At 42.8% G+C, this 21,998-nt stretch overlaps 1 protein-coding gene across 2 annotated transcripts in view; it reads left to right on the plus strand.

Moving 5' to 3' along the window:
• LOC140486503 (neural cell adhesion molecule 2-like) overlaps positions 1–21,998 on the plus strand; it is a 1,585,952-nt gene that overhangs the window by 1,086,979 nt on the left and 476,975 nt on the right. The gene's annotated exons all lie outside the window — the stretch shown is intronic.

Below are 21,998 nucleotides of genomic sequence, written 5' to 3' on the forward strand. Positions count from 1 at the left end.
TTGCCTCGTACTACATGCATGTGTAGTTCTGATTTCTGGCGTTGGATTGGAGAGTGCCCACTCTGTAGTTGGCACTGTTGGCTTCGAAAACCTGGACAGTCATCCATGGATACCCTTAAGCCTGAAGCATCCGGATCCAGAGTCAGAGCTTAGACCTGAGTCTCAAATCCAGGAGACTTTCCATCCTGTCCATACGCACATTCACTCTCCCTGGCTTGAATTTCTGCAGGGCATCCCTGGAGTGTCCTGGGTTGAATCTTTTTGGAAGCCCACACGTAGCTTCTTTTTTCCTTTAGGCATTTGCTGGCATCACCTTGTACCCATGAAAGGAAGGTGCACCTGGAATGATGCTGAGGATCCTTGTTCCACACTCACCATGCCATTGATGCTGAACACCTACGGTTGCAGCGATGGAGTGCGGGACCCTCTTCATGTCCACCAGGCTGTCAGTGTGATGGACCTGGGTCTCCACGTGGACACTACTCTGTCCACAGACATGAGCAAAGCCTACGTGCCAATGCCAACACTGTACAGGTAATGCTGGTGGACCTCTCCATCCTTGTCTCCAGCTTCCCAAGTGTACATGACAAACCTGCCTGCTGTTCCATAGTTAGCTGGATACAAAATCATCAAAAACATTTTAAATTGTAAAAAAAATAATATGCCCAAATAAAGGGATATGGTTTATATATCGCAATGGTGACATTACAAAGCAATTCACTGCTGCAATGTTAACCATGGGCATCAAGAGAAAAGGCATGTCAGAATGAATACCAAGCAAAGCATTCTAATGTTGATGACTTGGAGATATGAGAATGAGACTGTCAGTGTTCAGTGGGTGAAAGTGAAGGACCTATGGAAATAGATATTGCTCACATCTCTGAATCCAGAATTCAGGATAGATTGAAGGTTCCCATGACTTGAAGGGGTGACGGAGATGACCTCCTCTTGCTTCACTACTCAGGGGGTTGAAGGTTCATGGACCTTCTCCACCTCCATCACTTGTCAATCTGTTTCCACACCTGTCATTCGTGCATAAGCACAGAAATGATTAATCCGAGATATTTTAAATCAACTTTTCAGAAACCTTACAGCATAGGACCGCCTGGCTCAGAGGTAAAGGTACTGCCACCATGCAGCAAGAGTCCTGGAATCGATTCATTGAACGCTGTTCATCATGTCTCTAAATAGCTGAGTGCTGAGAAATGAATCATTCATTCTTATAGTCGCCCCACATAAATAATATAACTGGCTAAATGTGTGTTTGCCAAGCCCAGGAATTGAATGTTATCTGACTTTGTATATTGGCAGTGATAAGACATCAACTTTGATAAGTGGATTTCCAAAACAAGTCTTATTCCAAACAAAGGAAATTACTGGAAGAAAGCAATAAAGGATCATAATTAACTTTTATCTTTCGCAATATGCAGCAGCCAAGCCATTCAGCAACAGTAGCTTCAAAATATTTTCTATCAGCCCATTGTGCATAAAGAACAACACATGACATTTATTCACCGCCTCTAAATGGAATTAGACACCAAGGCGATGTTAAGACAGGTGACTGAAAGTCCAGCCAAACATATGTTTCGCTGGAAATGAGAGTTTGTGAAGCTAAGAGGTTTTGGAAGGATTTTGGTCCCAGACAAATGAAGGTACAGCTACTAATGGTAAAACAACAATAATCAGGAATGAGCATATTGGTAAAATTCAAGGAATGCAAACAGCTGGTAGGAGAAGAAGGTATATTTGAGGTTTTTATCTCATCTGACTCAGAGTTCTTTGCCATGAGAATGCAGAAAGTTACTATTGACCTATGTTTTTGATTCTTTGAAAAGAGAATGTTTCCTTTTCTCACAAGCTTTTCATGATTAGCTCACTTGGGATTATTCAGCAAGTATTGTTCAATGATGGAACATGTCATGTTCTGAATTTTGTAAGTAGGCGCTGGTTGAGTACGATCAATGCTTTGCCTATTACAAGCAGCTGAAGGGACATGCTGTTTGACATGACCCTGAGTTATTGGGATAAATTGACAATATGCCTGGCATTATATCAGCACTGAAACTCATACAGCAAATTTACTCTTCTGTGTGCTATGAAGAATTTATTTTTGGCTTCACAGCAACTATTGATGGAAGGTCAAGTGTGCTAAAATTTATACAAACATTCGATTTAAGATTATCATTCAATGGAATTCACTTCCATAGAAGCTACAAAGGGATGTCTGAGGCAAAATAAACATGACTAAATACTACAGTTTCTTCAAACTACACAGAAATGTGGAGGATAACAGATTCTTGGTGTGTTCGCCATGCCCTCCACTGACCAATCAAAGTCAACTTGATAACCAACCAGCATCCTTCTCTTGTGTTGTATAAATTATTGCTCCCTTGGGATTGTGGCATTCTTGCATCTGTCCCGAAGAGTGCAAGAGGGAAAACAATCACTAACATATCTTCTCTTTTAGCAATATTCAAGTTCTGAATCTCCCACACCCCAACCACCACCACCAACTATGCCCTATCTGTGTCTGGAGAACTTACTGTGCTGAGAATTTTCTTTGTCAGGATATGATTAGGGATAGTGGTACTTTTTAACTTATTTCATTTTCCCGAACTGATCATGATTGTTAGGCATAAAATTAACATAGTGCTAAACAGGAGACCAACGTAAATCAATGAGCAAAAGTGTAAATGAGACTTGGGCAACAGATTTATGGTTGAGTTAAATTCAGTGAGGTGCATGGTGGGAGGTCAGGAGGGCATGATTGCAGTTGGTCAGGAGAGTGGAAAGGTGAACATCCAGAGCAAATTCAATGATCGCCATTCTTATCTCCATGTGAGGTTTACACGGGTGGTTTTGTCCCAGGACACTGCACGGTCAAACATGCTGAGAATATACAGCAGACACTCAATCTTCTCTCGCAGTGACTGTTCACTACTTTTTGGGTATTTTTCTTCTGGCCAGTCTGCACTCAAACACATTGTCAATGACACTAGTGGGGAACAGAGCATTTTAATCACTTGTTGTCAGATATTTCTGGGGACATTTGCAGTACTGTTTTAGTATCAGTGTAAAGTGGTTTTACTTCAATCCCAATGACACAAATGTGGCCTGGAATCTGGGATTAGGTTGCTGACCTGAATCTAGTGAATTTGGATAGAGGGAGCTTTACTTTGCTTTCTTCCAGCCAGTTTGGATCTTAACCAGCTTCATAATCAATGCAAAACTGAACTCTTAGGCACCAATGTTTAACTCGTAGAGTAGATGCACTTTTAGATACAGTAATGTTCTTTCTACACTTCTTTACGAAGCATCCGAAATTAGCTACAGCATGATTGAAAGATAAAATGGAATTCTCGTTACACTACAGCATTAAGTACTCCCAGGTCAGGCCCAATGTAGGATTGATATTAATTTAATTCCTGCTATACAGCCATCAAGCACTTAGAAGGAATGTACAGCATGGTTCGCTAACAGTGTAAAGGTTCCTTAATTCTGACCTGTTAAACCACCTTTAATCTGAAAATATGCAATGGCATAATTTCCTAAAACTACATGTTATTTAAAGAGACAAATTCCTCATATTTCATTCTAACAGCCAGGACATCGAAGCACAGATATTGAATGCTCATTCCACGCCATCTCACTGCCGTGTAGTGATTTTTGATCCTCCCTTGAATTTCAGCTGCCCCTTTCTCCTTTGCTGATATAACGGCAGTGATCCCTGCCAGAACTTGAATCCATTGAGATGAGCCAATCCCTAAGGGACCTTCCTTAGAAAGTTATTCTTTCTGGATGAGTGACTGTTGGCTGCTGCTTTGCTTCTGAGCTAGGATCAATGAGTAGTGACCATTAGCTAGCTAGAAACACGAGCTAATCTCTGCATCATTCCTGGGCCACTCAATTGCACTAAAGATAACTCAATCAGCAAGTGAAAGACAGCAAACATTGATGAATGTATATTAGGTTGATTCTCCATGAGCTACTTAAGGAAGGGCATCTCGGCCTTTTATTAGTTATTGCTCAGTGTACAGCACTCTGTTCTCTAACCAGGTTCACATCGCAGTGGCATACTGAGAATGGGCTGCACTATTAAAATTGTCCTCTTTCTAACGAGATGTTCCTGTTTCCTCTCTCAGGTGGACAAAAAGGAAAAGACTGACACAGCTACTTGATGTCTGAGTGCACTTACAACTAATGAAAACACACAAGTACAGAAATACAAATTAGGAAAGACAGTAAGCCAGCTCAGACGAAAGATAGAGCCTCATCCCATGTTAAATGAGACACCTATTATTTTTCAACAGCATCCCCCTAGTTTTAGGAAACAGCCACCTTGTGTCCTTCATGTCAAGTCCTTTCAGGATCTTACATATTTTTATAAAGTCGCCTCTCATTCTTAAACTGCTTTGGATACACCCCCAGCCTGTGTCAGGTTTCCTCATCAGATAATCCCCTCACTGCAGCTCTCCAAGCCAACCTTCTCTGAAGTGCCTCTAATGAATTTCTATCCTTTCTTAAAAAAGGAGACCAGAAGTATACACAGTAGCCCAGATGTGACCTCACCAACACTCTGTAAAACTGAACAACATATCTTTTATATTCCACTCTCCTTGTAGAAAATGAAAACATTCCAATTTCCTTTCTAATCACTTGCTATACTTGGATACTAAACAGCTTATGATTCAGGACCCACAGACCCCTCTGTACCATCAAGTTCTGTGATCTCCCTTTAATTTAAATATTAGGCTGCTTTTCTCTTCATCCTGCCAAATGTGAACAAGTTCACACTTTCTCACATTTTTTTCATTCACTCCCCACTTAATCTATTCATATCCCTTTGCATCCTCTTCACAATTTACTTTCCAACTAATTTTGTATCATCAACAAATTTTCTGATCACACCTTCAGTTCTTTTCTCCAAGTAATTGATATAAATAGTTCAGGCTCTAACATTGATCACATGTGACTACTAGTCACATTTTTCCATCTTGAAAATTACATATGCATCCTGTTTCCTCTGAGCCAACCAAACCTCTATACCTGTTAACAGGTTACCACCTACAATGAGCTCTTAAACAATTTAGGAATGTAGTCACTGTTGTAATATGGGAACAACCACAATCAGTTTGCACATAGAAAGGTCCCACAAACAGCAATGTGATAATGAGCAGATAACCCGTGTTTGTGATGTTAATTGAGGGATAAATATTGGCCACATGGACAATCTATTTCTTCAAAATGATGAGAGGACAGAGAAGGTAGACATAAAAGGTAGGCGTAAAAGATCCCATGGTCCTATTTTAGGAGTTTGCAGTGCACAAACTGGTTCTTCTGTTCCTGTATAATAGTAATGGCTACACTTCAAATGTACTTTATTGTTTGTGAAAGTGCAAATGCAAGATTTTTCTTCTTGTTATTGAGTTATGCATATGTTTTTGTGTAAGGTCGTACCTGAGGTAAAAAATTGATTTGAGACTGCAAATTTCACACCTTAGATCTTGCTTGAGGTGGTAAACTTACTTCCAAACAAATTAAATGAATTTACACAGAAGCCATTTATCGATATTCATTTAGAAAGCAGAAAATGCGCATTTTCTGAGAGATTTTTGTAATGAAAGCAATCCTGGTAATCACGGAAGACACAATGGAACAGTATAGTAAGAAGTGATGAGAAAATGCTGCAACCATTTGGAATGCTGTTTGAAAAAAATTGTACTTCTATTGTTTTTGGAAGAGTTTTTGAATTTACTTCATGGGATGTGGACATTTTTTCATTCCCAATTGTTCTTGAACGGAGTGGCTTGGTAGACCATTTCAGAGGGCAGTTAAGAGTCAATCCCATTGCTGTAGGCCTGGAGTCACCTGTAGGCCAGACCAGATAAAGACAACAGTTTCACATGACTTGGAGACAGTGAGGACTACAGATGATGGAAGGCAGAGGCAATAGATGTGAAGCTGGAAAAGCACAGCAGGTCAGAGAACATCTGTGGGGCAGGAAACTCAACGTTTCCTGCTCCTCAAATGCTGTCTGACCTGCTGTGCTTTTCCAGTTTCACATCTATTAACAAGTGATGATATTTTTATGTTACTATTATTGAGCACAGCTTTCAAGTGAAGCAGAGGTAAATGGATTCTTAACTACCATGGGGATGAATGGGATATAGAGTTGAGATTAACCATGATCTTATTGAAAGACAGAGTAGGTTGGAAGGTTGGAGTGGCCTAGTCTTGTTCCTTGTTCATATGTTCATATTTAAATCCAGAATGATTACTTGAATTTTAATTCCATCAGCTGCTATTGTGAGATTTTAATCCACGTATCCAGAGCAACATCCTGGGTTTCTGGATTACCAACCCAGTGATATTATCAGCAAGTCTCTCTCTCTGCCATATGATAAATGAATCAGTGAGCTCAGTTTACAAGAAGATAAGCATGTGGTTAAGAACGAAGCCAGCAGCTCAGGTTCAATCACATCACTCATTGTGGTAGTTCCTGGAATAAAACAAAGAACTGCAGTTGATGGAAATCTGAAACTTAGCAGGTCTGGCAGTATCTGTGGAAAGAAAACAGAGTTGACATTTTGAATCCAGTAAGTTTGATTTCTGTTCTTGTTTGTAGTTCCTGGAGAACCTGGCCCATCACCTTACCTTAGGTGAGTTGAGAGGTGACTTCAAACTATATACATTTCGGTATAGTTTAAACATAGAACAAGGAACAATACAGCACAGGAACAGGCCCTTCGGCCCTCCAAGCCTGCACTGACACATTTTGCCCTTCCATATTAAAACTGTCTTCACTTACAGGGGACGGTCCGTATCCCTCTATTCCCTTCCTATTCACGTACTTGTCCAGGTGCTTCTTGAATGCTGCTATTGTGTCTGCTTCCATCATCTCCTCTGGCAGCACGTTCCAGGCACACACCACCCTTTGTGAGAAAAACATGCTTTGCACATCTCTTTTGAACTTGTCCCCTCGCACCTTGAACCTGTGTCCCCCAGTCATTGACCCCTCAACCCTGGGAAAAAGCCTGGTACTTTCCACTCTATCCAGGCCATTCACAATATTACAAACTTATACCAGGTTGCCCCTCAACCTCCTGGCATTCCGGTTTTCCAAAGATGAGTGATACCTCTGGTCTACTTATTGACTGTAACAAAACACCTAATGAAATAATGTCGATCAAATAAGCAATTCCGGAATTAAGTTGGGCCCTGTTGAAGAAGGAATCTTTCCATCAGGTCTCCTTTCAAAGTTGTTGGTCTTAATGGCATTCCTTTCAAACAGATCAGCTCCCATTTTGAAGATTTTACCACATGGTAAAGTCCTGCCTTCAAAATAGTAGATGTCCCATTTGCGCCCCAAGACTTTTCTTTGGAATTGTTTAAAGGAAGAATCATATCAGACTTGAAATGTTAACTCTTTCTCTCTCAACAAATGTAATGCTATCCAACACAAGAAGAATCCTTTCCCTCTTCTTCTCAGGGCAAATAAGAATGGGAAATAAGTGCTGATCTGACCTGGATGGACACATCCTGAGAAGGAAACATTGAGTGGGTTGGATTGTTTTCTTGACAAGTGATATCAAGTTGACTTGGAAACAAAGAAGGAGCTGAGATAAAACTGTAGCTTTCCAGGAGAAGAAGGAGAGACAGAGAGATTTCGGGACTGAATTCTAGAGCTTGGCATCAAGATAGTGGAAAGCAAAGCCACTGAGAGTGGAATGAAGAGAAAATGGAAGACAAACAACAAATTTGAATTGGAGGAGTACAGAGATTCCAGAAGATGATAGAGCCAGAACAGAGTTGAACATGAGCATGAGAACTTCGCTCAATGTCTGGCAACTAATGTAGGTCAGCATGCATCTAGCTAGTGATTAAATGGGACTTGAGCAAGTTAGGATACAGGCAGCAGAATGTTTGATGAACTTTTGTTTACATTTGTTCATGAGAAATGGACAGTGCTGATTATGCTTGCATTTATTGCCTATCTACAACTACCCAGACAGCAGCTAAGAGTCAACCACAATGCTGTAAGTCTGGTGTCACATATAAGCCCAGACCAGATAAGGTCAACAGATTTCCTTTCTTCAAGATCATTAACAAAGAACATAGAACATGGAATGCTACAGTGCAGTACAGACCCTTCAGCCCTTGATGTTGCGCTGACCTGTGAAATTTATCTGATGCCCATCTAACCTACATCATTTCATTATTATCCATATGTATATCCAATGCCCATTTAAATGGGCGGCACGGTGGCACAGTGGTTAGCACTGCTGCCTCACAGCGCCAGAGACACGGGTTCAATTCCCGCCTCAGGCAACTGTCTGTGTGGAGTTTGCACATTCTCCCCATGTCTGCATGGGTTTCCTCCAGGTGCTCTGGTTTCCTCCCACAGTCTAAAAATGTGCAGGTTAGGTGAATTGGCCATGCTAAATTGCCTGTAGTGTTAGGTGAAGAGGTAAATATAGGGGAATGGGTCTGGGTGGGTTGCTCTTTGGAGGGTCGGTGTAGACTTGTTGGGCCAAAAGGCCTGTTTCCACACTGTAAGTAATCTAATCTAAATGCCCTTAACATTGCAGGCAAGCTGTTCCAAGGCCCTACTACTTTCTGAATAAAGAAACTACCCCTGATATCTGTCCTAAATCTATCAGCCCTCAATTTAAAACTATGTCCCCTCATGTTAACCTTCACCATCCAAAGAAACAGGGTCTCACTGTCCACCCTGTCTAACCCTCTGATTACCTTATCCGTCTCGATTAAGTCATCTCTCAACCTTCTTCTTTCCAATGAAAACAGCCTCATTCCCTCAGTCTTTCCTCATAAGACCTTCCTTCCATACCAGGCAACATCCTAGTAAATCTCCTCCAAACTCTTTCCAAAATTTCCACATCCTTCCAATAATGCGGTGGCCAGAACTACATGCAATACTCCAGATATGGTCTTACCAGTGTCGTGTACAGCTGAAGCGTGACCTTGTGGCTCTGAAACTCAATTCCCCTCTCAATAAACACAAACACACTATATGCCTTCTTAACAACCCTATTGACCTGGGTGGCAACTTTGAGGGATTTATGCACCTGGACAGCGAGAGCTCTCTCTGTTTATCTACACTGCCAAGAATTTTACCATTAGCCCAGTACCCTGCATTCCTGTTACTTCTTCCGAAGTGAACTATCTCACACTTTTCCACATTAAACTCCATTTGCCACTTCTCAGCCCAGCTCTACATCTTATCTATGTCCCTCTGCAACCCACAACATCCTTCAGCACTATCCACAACCCTATCTACCTTAGTGTCATCCGCAAATTTACTAACCCATCCTTCTACTGTTGTTGTGGTTCTGTTCACCGAGCTGGGAATTTGTCTTGCAAACGTTTCGTCCCCTGTCTAGGTGACACCCTCAGTGCTTGGGAGCCTCCTGTGAAGCGCTTCTGTGCTGTTTCTTCTGGCATTTATAGTGGCCTGTCTCTGCCGCTTCCGGTTGTCAGTTCGAGCTGTCCGCTGTAGTGGCCGGTATATTGGGTCCAGGTCGATGTGTTTGTTGATAGAGTCTGTGGATGAGTGTCAAGCCTCTAGGAATTCCCTGGCTGTTCTCTGTTTGGCTTGCCCTATAATGGTAGTGTTGTCCCAGTCAAATTCATGTTGCTTGTCGTCTGTGTGTGTGGCTACTAAGGATAGCTGGTGGTGTCGTTTCGTGGCTAGTTGGTGTTCGTGTATACGGATCGTTAACTGTCTTCCTGTTTGTCCGATGTAGTGTTTTGTGCAGTCCTTGCATGGGATTTTGTACACTACATTAGTTTTGCTCATGTTGGGTATCGGGTCCTTTGTTCTGGTGAGTTGTTGTCTGAGCGTGGCTGTTGGTTTGTGTGATGTTCTGAGTCCTAGTGGTCGCAGTAGTCTGGCTGTCAGTTCAGAAATGCTCCTGATGTATGGTAGTGTGGCTAGTCCTTTGGTTGCGGCATGTCCTCGTTCCGTTGTCTCTCCCTTAGGCATCTGTTGATGAAATTGCGAGGGTATCTGTTTTTGGCGAATACCTTGTATAGGTGTTCCTCTTCCTCTTTTTGTAGTTCTCGTGTGCTGCAGTGTGTTGTGGCCCTTTTGAATAGGGTCCTGATGCAACTTCATTTGTGTGTGTTGAGGTGGTTGCTTTCATAGTTTAGGACTTGTCTGTGTGTGTGGCTTTCCTGTAAACCTTTGTGGTGAATTCTCTGTTCGGTGTTCTCTGTACCATCACGTCTAGGAATGGGAGTTGGTTGTCCTTTTCTTCCTCTCTAGTGAATCGGATTCCTGTGAGTGTGACATTGATGATCTGGTGTGTGTTCTCTATTTCTGTGTTTTTAATTATTACAAAGGTGTCATCCACGTATCTGACCCAGAGTTTGGGTTGAATTTGTGGTAAGACTGTTTGTTCTAACCTTTGCATTACTGCTTCTGCTATGAGTCCAGAGATCGGTGAGCCCATGGGTGTTCCGTTGATTTGTTCGTATATTTGGTTGTTGAATATGAAGTGTGTTGTGAGGCACAAGTCCAGTAGTTTAAGTATGCCGTCTTTGTTGATAGGTTCAATGTCCTGTTGTCTGTTATGTCTGTCCAGCAGGTTGGCTATTGTTTCTTTGGCTAGTGTTTTGTCGATGGAGGTGAACAGTGCCGTTACATCGAATGAGACCATAGTTTCTTCCTTGTCTATGTGTATATTTCTGATGATGTCCAAGAATTCCTGTGTCGATTGTATAGATTGTCTGGATCCGCTGATCAGGTGTTTCAGTTTCTGCTGTAGTTCTTTGGCCAGTTTGTGTGATGGTGTCCCTGGTAGTGATACTATGGGTCTGAGTGGGATGCCTGGTTTGTGCACTTTGGGTAGTCCATAGAATCTGGGGGTGTTGTTGCTTTCAGGTTTCATTCTTTGTAGGTCAGACCTGGTTATCTGTCCGTTTTTTTGTAGATTCCTCAGTGTGTTGTTTAACCTATTGGTGAGCTGTGGGGTGGGGTCAAACTCCCTCTTTTGGGAGGTGTTGGTATCTGCAAGTAGTTGTTGCGCTTTTTGCATGTACTCTGCTTTGTCCAGGATGACCGTCATTCTGCCTTTGTCTACTGGTAGTATAATTATGTTCTTATTGTTTCTTAGTGATTTTAGTGCTTCCCTCTCCTTGGGGTGTTGAGGTTATGTGTTTGTTTTTTTCTTGTTATCAGCGGTACGATACTTTGTCTCACAGTTTGTTGTGTCTCTTCTGTCAGTCCATTGTTCCTGAGTGTGCATTCTAGTGCTGCTAGGAAGTCTGCTGTCTTGGCGTCCCTGTAGTTGTAGTTGAGTCCCTTGGCCAGTATTGTTCTTTCCGTGTCTGTGAGCTGTCTGTGGGAGAGGTTTTTAACCCAGGTGTGTGTTGTGGTGTCCTCTTCTTTGTGTGTTAGTTTGGCCATTTTTTCTTTTAGTGCCGTTTTTTTGTGGCGTGTGGTCCTGTTCTGTCCTATGGTGACGGCCTGTTGTATGGTCCAGGTCCATTCCTGATCCAGAGTCCAAACTCTGGGTCAGATACGTGGATGACACCTTTGTAATAATTAAAAACACAGAAATAGAGAACACACACCGGATCATCAACACCACACTCACAGGAATCCGATTCACGAGAGAGGAAGAAAAAGACAACCAACTCCCATTCCTAGACGTGATGGTACAGAGAACACCGAACGAAGAATTCACCACAAAGGTTTACAGGAAAGCCACACACACAGACCAAGTCCTAAACTATGAAAGCAACCACCCCAACACACACAAATGAAGTTGCATCAGGACACTATTCAAAAGGGCCACAACACACTGCAGCACACGAGAACTACAAAAAGAGGAAGAGGAACACCTATACAAGGTATTCGCCAAAAACGGATACCCTCGCAATTTCATCAACAGATGCCTAAGGGAGAGACAACGGAATGAGGACATGCCGCAACCAAAGGACTAGCCACACTACCATACATCAGGAGCATTTCTGAACTGACAGCCAGACTACTGCAACCACTAGGACTCATAACAGCACAAAAACCAACAGCCACGCTCTGACAACAACTCACCAGAACAAAGGACCCGATACCCAACATGAGCAAAACTAATGTAGTGTACAAAATCCCATGCAAGGACTGCACAAAACACTACATCGGACAAACAGGAAGACAGTTAACGATCCGTATACACGAACACCAACTAACCATGAAACGACACGACCAGCTATCCTTAGTAGCCACACACACAGACGACAAGCAACATGAATTTGACTGGGACAACACTACCATTATAGGGCAAGCCAAACAGAGAACAGCCAGGGAATTCCTAGAGGCATGGCACTCATCCACAGACTCTATCAACAAACACATCGACCTGGACCCAATATACCGGCCACTACAGCGGACAGCTCGAACTGACAACCGGAAGCGGCAGAGACAGGTCACTATAAATGCCGGAAGAAACTGCACAGAAGCGCTTCACAGGAGGCTCCCAAGCACTGAGGATGTCACCTAGACAGGGGACGAAACATTTGCAAGACAAATTCCCAGCTCGGCGAACAGAACCACAACAACGAGCACCCGAGCTACAAATCTTCTCCCAAACTTTGACCATCCTTCTACGCCCACATCCAGATCATTTATAAAAAATGATGAACAGCAGTAGACCCAAAACAGATCCTTGCGGTACATCACTGGTAAATGATCTCCAGGATGAACATTTCCTTTTACCCACCACTTCTTTCCCACTTCTTTCAGCTAGCCAATATCTGCTCCAAATCGTTAATTCACCTTCAATCCCGAAACTCCATATTTTGTGCAACAGCCTTCCGTGTGGAGCCTTATCAAACCCCTTACTGAAATCCATATACATCACATCAATCACTTTACCTTCATCCACCTGTTTTGTCACCATCTCGAAAAACCCAATAGGGTTAGTGAGGCATGACCTACCCTTCACAAAATCATGTTGACTATCCCTAATCAAATTATTCTTTTCCAAATGATTATAAATCCTATCTCTTATAACCTTTTCCAACACCTTACCCACAACTGAAGTAAGGCTCACTGGCCAATAATTACCAGTGTTGTCCCGACTCCCCTTCTTAAACAAGGGAACAACATTTGCCATTTTCCAGTCTTCTGGCACTACTGCTGTCGACAATGATGACATAAAACTCAAAGCCAAAGTCTCTGCAATCTCCTCCCTGACTTCTCAGAGAATCCAAGGATAAATCCCATTTGGCCCAGGGGTCCTATCTATTTTCAGATCTTCCAAAATTGCTCAAACCTCCTCTTTGTCAAGCTTAGACCCATCTAATCTAGTAGCCTGTATATCCATATTCTCACTCACATTGCCCTTTTCCAATGTAAATACTGACAAAAAGTATTCTTTAAGCATTTACCATGTCCTCAGATTCCACACACAACTTCCCACTATTATCTTTGATTCGTCTTAATTTACTCTATTCATTCTTTTATTCTTGATATACCTATAGAAGGCCTTTAAGTTTTCCTTGTTCCTATCAGCCAACAACTTCTCATGTCCCCTCCTGGATCTTCTTAGCCCTCTCCTTAGATCCTTTCTGGCTAACTTATAACTCTCAAGACCCCTAACTGAGCCTTCACGCCTCATCCTCACATAAGTTTTCCTCTTCCTTATCCTCTTCCTTCAATTTCTTTCGTAAACCATGGCTCATCCTGGACAGGATGAGCCAACTAACCAAGGCACCATGGTGCAGAAGGCCATTCAAGAGGGGGGAGCTAATAGACAAGTAGTGGTTATAGGGGATTCTATAATTAGGGGGACAGATAGTATCCTTTGCAAGCCGGATCGGGAGTCTCGCATGGTGCGTTGCCTGCCCGGTGCCAGGGTGCGAGACATCTCTGACCGGCTTGAAAGGATATTGGAGCGGGAGGGGGAGGATCCAGTTGTTGTGGTCCACGTTGGTACCAACAACATAGGCAAGACTAGGGTGGAGGACCTGTTTGGGCATTACGAAGCACTAGGCAGGAAATTGAAGCACAGGTCCTCAAGGGTCATAATCTCCGGATTACTGCCCGAGCCACGTGCCAATTGGCATAGGGACAAGAAAATTAGGCAAGTAAACACGTGGCTAAGGGATTGGTGTGGGAAAGAGGGATTCCACTTCATGGGGCATTGGCATCAGTTTTGGAACAGGGGGGATCTGTACCGTTGGGACGGTCTCCACCTGAACCGATCAGATACCAATGTTCTAGCGAAGAGGATAAATAGGGTGGTCAGTAGGACTTTAAACTTCTGAGTTGGGGGGAAGGGAAGGTGAAAGCGACAGGGAGTATGAAGGTAAATGGAAAGATAAGCAGCAGGATAGCATGTGTCCAGGCGAATTTAAAATTGAGGCAGACTGAGAATGCAGAAAAAAGCAAGGATAACTTAGGACATATGACTTCCAACATCTCTAATGATAAGGAAGTTAGCATTAAGGCACTTTACCTGAATGCTCGTAGCATTCATAACAAAGCCGATGAACTAATGGCACAGATAATAGTGAATGATTATGATGTAGTAGCCATCACAGAGACTTGGTTACAGGGGGGTCAGGACTGGCAGTTAAACCTCCATGGTTTTTCAACTTATCGAAAAGACAGAGAGGTGGGCAGAGGGGGTGGGGTTGCCTTGTTAGTTAAGAACAAAATTAAATCTATGGTATTGAATGACATAGCGTCGGATGATGTGGAGTCTGTGTGGGTGGAATTGAGGAACCACAAAGGCAAAAAAACCATAATTTGAGTTGTGTATAGACCTCCTAACAGTGGTCAGGACCAGGGCCACAACATGTACCGGGAAATAGAGAAGGCATGTCAGAAAGGCAAGGTCACGGTGATCATAGGAGACTTCAATATGCAGGTGGACTGGGTAAGTAATGTTGCCAGTGGATCTAAAGAAAGGGAATTCATGGAATGCTTACAGGATGGCTTTTTGGAACAGCTTGTCATGGAGCCCACAAGAGAGCAGGCTATTCTGGACCTAGTGCTTTGCAATGAACCAGACTCTATAAAAGATCTTAAAGTAAGGGAACCCTTAGGAAGTAGCGACCATAATATGGTAGAGTTCAGTCTGGAGTTTGAAAGGGAGAAGGCAAAATCGGATGTAATGGTGTTACAGTTGAATAAAGGTAATTATGAGGGCATGAGAGAGGAGCTGACTAAAATAGACTGGAAGCAGAGGCTAACCGGGAAGACAGTAGAGCAAAAATGGCAGGAGTTTGTAGGTATAATTGAGGACACTGTACAGAGGTTCATTCCCAAGAAAAGAAAGATTAACCGGGGAGGGATTAGACAACCTTGGCTGACAAAGGAAGTCAGGAAATGTATTAAAGAAAAAGAGAGATCCTATAAAGTGGCTAAGAACAGTGGGAAATCAGAAGATTGGGAAGGATACAAAAGCAAACAGAGGATAACAAAGAGTGTAATAAGAAATGAGAGGATCAAATATGAAGGTAGGCTAGCCAGTAATATTAGAAATAATAGTAAAAGTTTCTTTCAGTACATAAGAAACAAACGACAGGCAAAAGTAGACATTGGGCCATTTCAAACTGATGCAGGAAGCCGAGTGATGGGAGATAAGGAAATAGCAGGAGAACTTAACAAGTACTTTGCGTCAGTTTTCATAGTGGAAGACATGAGTAATATCCCAAAAATTAAAGGGTGTCATGGGGCTGAGTTGAGTACAGTTGCCATTACGAAAGAGATAGTGCTATTGAGGGAGTGCAGCGTAGGTTCACGAGGTCAATTCCTGGAATGGCAGGATTGCCTTACACGGAAAGACTGAAGCGACTGGGCTTGTATACCCTTGAGTTTAGAAGACTGAGAGGGGATCTGATTGAAACGTATAGGCTTATGAAAGGACTGGACACTCTGGCAGGAGGGAACATATTTCCGTTGATGGGGGAGTGCCGAACCAGAGGACACAACTTAAAAATACGGGGTAGACCATTTAGGACAGAGATGAGGAGAAACTACTTCACCCAGAGAGTGGTGGCTGTGTGGAATGCTCTGCCCCAGAGGGCAGTGGAGGCCCAGTCTCTGGATTCTTTTAAGAAAGAATTGGATAGAGCTCTTAAAGATAGTGGAGTCAAGGGGTATGGAGATAAGGCTGGAACAGGATACTGATTAGGAATGATCAGCCATGATCATATTGAATGGCGGTGCAGGCTCGAAGGGCAGAATGGCCTACTCCTGCATCTATTGTCTATTGTCTATTGTCATAAAAGTTAAAAAGTCTTAAAATTGATAAATCTCCTGGCCCCGATGGGATACACCCTAGAGTTCTGAGAGAGGTGGCTGAGGAAATAGCAGAGGCATTGGTTGAGATCTTTCAAGAGTCACTGGAGTCAGGAAAGGTCCTGGATGATTGGAAAATGGCTGTTGTAACCCCCTTGTTCAAGAAAGGATCAAGGCAAAAGATGGAAAATTATAGGCCAATCAGCTTAACCTCGGTTGTTGGTAAAATTCTAGAATCCATCATTAAGGATGAGGTTTCTAAATTCTTGGAAGAGCAGAGTCTAATTAGAACAAGTCTACATGGATTTAGTAAAGGGAGGTCATGCCTGACAAACCTGTTGGAATTTTTTGAAGAGGTAACAAGTAGGTTAGACCAGGGAAACCCAGTGGATGTGGTCTATCTAGACTTTCAAAAGGTGCCACACGGGAGGCTGCTGAGCAAGGTGAGGGCCCATGGTGTTCGAGGTGAGCTGCTGGGATGGATTGAGGATTGGCTGTCTAACAGAAGGCAGAGAGTTGGGATAAAAGGTTCTTTTTCAGAATGGCAGCCAGTGACGAGCGGTGTCCCGCAGGGTTCGGTGCTGGGGCCACAGCTATTCGCATTATATATTAATGATTTGGATGAGGGAACCGGGGGCATTCTAGCGAAGTTTGCCGATGATACGAAGTTAGGTGGAAAGGCAGGTAGTACTGAGGAAGTGGGGAGGCTACAGAAGGATCTAGACAGGTTGGGAGAGTGGTCCAGGAAATGGCTGATGGAATTTAACGTGAGCAAGTGCGAGGTCTTGCACTTTGGCAAAAAGAATAAAAGCATGGACTACTTTCTAAATGGTGAGAAAATTAATAAAGCCAAAGCACAAAGGGATCTGGGAGTGCTAGTCGAGGATTCTCTAAAGGTAAACATGCAGGTTGAGTCTGTGATTAAGAAAGCGAATGCAATGTTGTCACTTCTCTCAAGAGGGTTGGAATATAAAAGCAGAGATGTACTACTAAGACTTTATAAAGCTCTGGTTAGGCCCCATTTGGAGTACTGTGTCCAGTTTTGGTCCCCACACCTCAGGAAGGACATACTGGCACTGGAACGTGTCCAGCGGAGATTCACACGGATGATCCCTGGAATGACAGGTCTAGCATATGAGGAACGGCTGAGGATACTGGGATTGTATTCGTTGGAGTTTAGAAGATTAAGGGGAGACTTAATAGAGACGTACAAAATAATACGTGGCTTGGAAAAGGTGGATGCTAGGAAATTGTTTCTGTTAGACGAGGAGACTAGGACCCGTGGACACAGCCTTAGAATTAGAGGGAGTCATTTCAGAACAGAAATGCGGAGACATTTCTTCAGCCAGAGAGTGGTGGGCCTGTGGAATTCATTGCCACGGAGTGCAGTGGAAGCCGGGACGCTAAATGTCTTCAAGGCCGAGATTGATAGATTCTTGTTGTCTAGAGGAATTAAGGGCTACGGGGAGAACGCTGGTAAGTGGAGCTGAGATGCGCATCAGCCATGATTGAATGGCGGAGTGGACTCGATGGGCCGAATGGCCTTACTTCCACTCCTATGTCTTATGGTCTTATGGTCCCTGTCTTGACAACTACCTCCCTGCCTGATAGGTGTATAGTTATCAAGGACTCACAGTAGTTCCTTGAATAAACTCTACATTTCAAGTGTGTCCATCCCCTGCAGTTTCCTTTCCCATCCTATGCATCCTAAATCTTGCCTAATCGCATCATAATTGCCTTTCCTCCAGTTATACCTCTTTCCCTGCGGTATATACCTATCCCTGCCCATTGCTATTGTAAACATAACCGAATTGTGGTCACTATCACCAAAGTGCTCACCTACTTCCAAATCGAACACCTGGCTGGATTCATTCTCTGGCCAAATCCAAGGTGGCCTCGCCCCTTGTCGGTCTGTCTACATACTGTGTCAGAAAACCCTCCTGCACATATTGAACAAAAACTGACCCATCTAAACTACTTGAACTATTGTATTCCCAGTAAATATTGGGAAAGTTTAAAGTCCCCCATAACAACTACCCTGTTACTCTCGCTCCTATTGAGAATCATCATTAGTGAACAAGTTGGGTTTTTACTACAATCAGTAAGCATTACATGAGTCTGGGTTTTTTTTTAAACTCCACATTTTAAAACAGAAATAATTCAGAGATGGGAAGCTAGGCAGAAGCACATTGTAAAAATCGAGTCTGACGTTAACAAAAGGCATAAATGAGCATTTCAACACCAGACAGGCTGAGGCAAGGGTGAAGTTAAGCAGTATTACAGAAATGGAAGGAGACAATTTTGATGATGAAGAGGTTATAAGGTTGGAAGCTCAGTTCAGGGTCAAATAAGACAGACATAATCATTCCTGACAAATTATTCTTTATAATAGACATGGACAAGATGAACAAATTAGGAATTTACATGCAAAAAAAAAGTTATGATTTATTCCCGCAAAGGATAACAGAGCTGTGCAATAGATTAATTGTTAAGTTACTGAAGTACATTCTTCATTAATTGTTTAAGAGAGAAAAAAAGGATAGAAAGATACAAAAAGGAAATCACTTGGTGATGGTGTTTAATGACATGAGGACAAATGTGCTTGAACCTTGCCGGGAAAGTAATTCTTAGAATGTGCCAGTTTATATTTGAGCACAAGTCCTACCTTTTACTTGTATGGTATCAGTTCTGGATCTGTGAGTCTCACCTTCAGCTCAATCTTAACAGTTATAGACTCAAGCTCCACTTTAAACTCAGATCTTGTTTCTTGTAATGTTGCTATGGGCACCATCCAGACTTGGGCTGAGAAAGTAACAAGTAACATTACTGCCACACAAAGTCAGGCAATGGTCATCTCCAACATGAGAGGATCTAACAATCTCCCCATGACAATCAATGGCATTACCATCAGAGTCCCTTGATGACCAGCTTTGAGACTAACACCAATCAGAAACTGAACTGGATCATCCAGTAATTTACTGTAACCTAAAGAGAAAACACTGGAAAATCTCAGCAGGTCTGGTAGCATCTGTATGGTGAGAAAAGAGCTGACGTTTCGAGTCTAACTGACCCTTTGTCAAAGCTCTTTGATAATTTACTGTGTCTGCAGACGCAGAGAATTGTGCAGTGGGTAACTCACCTTCTGTGCCCCCAAAGCCTCTCCTCCATTGAGAAAACACAAATCAGCAGTGATACACTATTTGTCTGGATGCGTGAAGCTCCAAAAACACACAAGAGCTCAAGAAATTCAACATCATCCAGGACAAAGAAATCCTCTTGATTAGCACCTCACCCATCACATTCAAGGTTCATTCTCTCCATCGTTAACACATTGACAGCAAAGTATACTGTCTCCAAGATGCATTGAAGTAACTTACCTGGGTTTGTTCAAGAGCATGTTTCAAATCCAAACCTCTGCCATTCAGGAAAAGAGCAGCAGTTACTTGGAAACACCACAACATGCAAGTTTCTCCCCCAAGTCACACACCATCCTGGGTCACTGGGTCAAAACTCTGGAACTATCTTCCTTGCAGCACTGTGGGTGTCCACACTCCTCAGACTGCAGCAACTTTAGAAGGCAGCTCAACACCATCCTCTCCAGGGCACTGACGGATGGTCAATAAATGCTGACCAATGAAATAATGCTCACCTTAACTGAATGAATGAAGGAATGTTCCTTGTGTAATAGATTTACAAAAAAGACTTACATTTATATAGTCGTGTCCACAAACTCCCAAAAACCTTCACAGTGCATAAGGTGCTTTTACAGTGAGGTTACTGCTGCAGAAAGCCAAATTGTGCTCAGCAAGATCACACAAACCACTCCATGACATTCGCAACTAATCAACATTGTGCGAGATTGGTTGGACAGACAAATATTCAGCCTGCTACTGGGGAGGTCTCCACCATTATTCTTCAAAACAGTGTCGTAGGAACCTTTTACATCCAGCTTTGGGAACTAATGGGGAATTAACATTTCAGCTGAAAAATGCAAGTCAGCACTGCCTGAGGTACAGTACAGGGGACATCAAAATTGCTTTTTGAGTCTGGAGTGAGATTCAAGGCTGTAACCCACTGACTCAGATGTGAGAGTGTAACATATAGTGAGATTCACAGTTAACAATTCATAGAACAGTAGGACCATAGAATCCCTACAGTGTGGAAACAGGCCATTTGGCCCAACATGTCCATACTGATCCTCCCAAAAATATTCCACCCAGACCCATTCCCCTATAACTTGACATTTCCCATGACTAATGCACCTAACCAAAGCATCTGTGAACATTATGGTCAATTAAGGTAACCTGCACATCTTTGGACTGTGGGAGGAAACCAGAGCACCCAAAGGAAAACCACTGGGAGAGTGTGCAAACTCCACACAGATAGTCACCTGAATCGAACCCAGATCCCTGGCGCTGTGAGACAGCAGTGCCACCAACTGAGCTACCTCAAACCACTGAACCATTGGTTGAAAGGAAAGGATGGTCCAAACAAAAATGAAGCCATGAGCTAAAACCAGCAAGGGATCTTGGTACAAATGCTGAAAACAAATCTGGAGCATTTCAGTTCACTTTTCCACTGACAAAATTAACAAAATCCTTCTATCCTTATGGCACACCTCACTGGAACAGTGCACTGGAAATCAAGTCCAGAGTCAACACAAAGTTAAAGGTTTTATCAGTGTATGCAAAATTCTGCTATTTACATTTTTTTTACATTGAGGCTGACAGAAATCATGAATCAGATTTCTGTACTTATCAAGAATTACAAGTTACGAGAAATAAACTGATTCTAGCTACAGATAGGCAACTATGAACTGTTGACACTTCACTCTACTAGTTAAAAATTTGACCCCCTACAGATACATACAGTCAGATAGACATACAAAAATAACTTGGTTTTATGGGCAGAGGGAAAGATATTCATAGAGTAGAATTATAGAATCCCAGCAGTGTGGAAACAGACCATCGAGTCACACCAACCGAAGAACATCCCACCCAGACCAACCCTACCCTGTCCCTGTAACCTTATATTTTCCAAGGTAACCCACCTAGCCTCAACATCCCTGGACACAACAGAGCAATTTCCCATGGCCAATACACCTAACCTGCACACCTCTGGACTGTGGGATGATACCAGAGTTCCCAAAGGAAACCCGAGCAGGCATAGAGAGAATGTGCAACCTCCACACAGATAATTGCCTGAAGTTGGAATCGAATCCAGGTCCTGTGAAGCAGCTGTACTAACCACTAAGCCACCATGCTTCCCACTTTGTAATCTTTCAATGGTCCCTACACAGGGTTTGCTGAGATGTCAAGACTTACTGTTCCTTGATCTTCCTTCTTCAGTTACTTTCACTTGCTTACAGGAGGCACAGAGTGACTGGTTCATATTTAGAAAGTTGCTGACTTATTGGTTAAGAACCACAGCTTACAACAACTGCTGGGAGGATACAAACTTGTTATCTGCAGGCTTAAGATGTTTATTTTCACTGCAGAGCAAGGGTCAGCTCTTTCCTTTTTAGCAGTCTTTTCACTAAATATTCCACAAGTTGTTCCATTACCTGGGAGCCAATCATCAAGATGTTGGCAGGCAGAAGGCTTTTGGGCTGTTGACAATGCATTTTTATTCCCTCGACCAAACAGCTTTTTGTTGTCAGCTGAATCTCCCACCCCGGCTCCAACTCATCTGTAGAGAGCTGCCCCGCATTACTTAAACAAGCAGCAGA

Source organism: Chiloscyllium punctatum, chromosome 15 (assembly GCF_047496795.1).
Source record: "Chiloscyllium punctatum isolate Juve2018m chromosome 15, sChiPun1.3, whole genome shotgun sequence".
NCBI classification, from domain to species: domain Eukaryota; kingdom Metazoa; phylum Chordata; class Chondrichthyes; order Orectolobiformes; family Hemiscylliidae; genus Chiloscyllium; species Chiloscyllium punctatum.